Genomic DNA, 1,079 nt, shown 5'->3' on the forward strand with positions numbered 1-1,079 from the left:
AAGGAGGAGCATGAATCATGTAACCATGTTAAAAAGGAATATTAATAAATGTAAAAAAAAATATATATATATATAGCTTAAAATCAGCGAAAGGTTTCTCGCCTAAAAAATGAGATCTAATTTCTTTTTTAAACTTGGCCATGAACTTCTATGAATGCAAAATATTTTTAACAAATAACAGATTTATAAAAACAATAATATAATAGATAATGTACATTAAAATAAAGTACCAAATTCACAAAATTCACAACAACCCAGTTATTGACAATAGCAAACAAACCCATTATTATATAGGATTCACGTGATTTTATAGATAGCCACTTGCTGTGTGATGTTTAAAAAATCTATACTTGTCAAAAATTCTACAGGTATAGCAAATCTTTCAACCTTGGCAACTGCTGATGAAAACATATTTGGGTCTAAAACAACACCGAGAATTTTAGATCCTTCTGGTGGAAAAGTAAATTAAACTAAATATCATGTATGCAGGAGCTCTTTTTGGCTTCCTGATATATATATATATACCCATCATCCATTCAGAAGGTATTTAAAGTCATTTCTAAATAACCCTTTTAAAATTACAATTTAAAATCTTAAGTCATTATATTCTTCAAGGTTGTATAAGCAACATGTGATAGCGATAGTTAAAATGGCAAATTCAGGATACATAAGGCTTTTTACAACTTAAAAACAATTGTGTAAGATTTTCATGTGGTTTTTACAATGATATGTTGTTCAGTAAAATCATAGGGAAATGGTACAGATAAAAAGAATCATATAACAGAATAGATATTAATTAGATTAATACAGATAAACTTAAAAAATTTAAACCTTAAAGAAATTAGCCAATGACAAGTTACAATCAATGCAGTAAAAATCCTTTTTACCAATCCCAATGGGTTTGTTTACTATCCTGAGGGGAAAAGCTGAAAATAATTAGCAAGCAATAAACTTTCAGATCTCTTTTTAAGGTTATTTCCCCTCCTCCAGTATTTTCATCCATTCAGATTTTGTTTGTCAGAGCTCTGAATTTTGTCATGGTGAGGGAGGAAGGGGTTGATGTCCAGTGGCGGGGGTGG

The 1,079-nt window shown here is 29.7% G+C and overlaps 1 pseudogene; it reads left to right on the top strand.

Annotated features, from left to right (window-relative positions):
• LOC123233704 overlaps positions 1-1,079 on the top strand; it is a 14,203-nt pseudogene that overhangs the window by 12,094 nt on the left and 1,030 nt on the right.

This window comes from Gracilinanus agilis, chromosome 2 (assembly GCF_016433145.1).
Source record: "Gracilinanus agilis isolate LMUSP501 chromosome 2, AgileGrace, whole genome shotgun sequence".
Taxonomy (NCBI): domain Eukaryota; kingdom Metazoa; phylum Chordata; class Mammalia; order Didelphimorphia; family Didelphidae; genus Gracilinanus; species Gracilinanus agilis.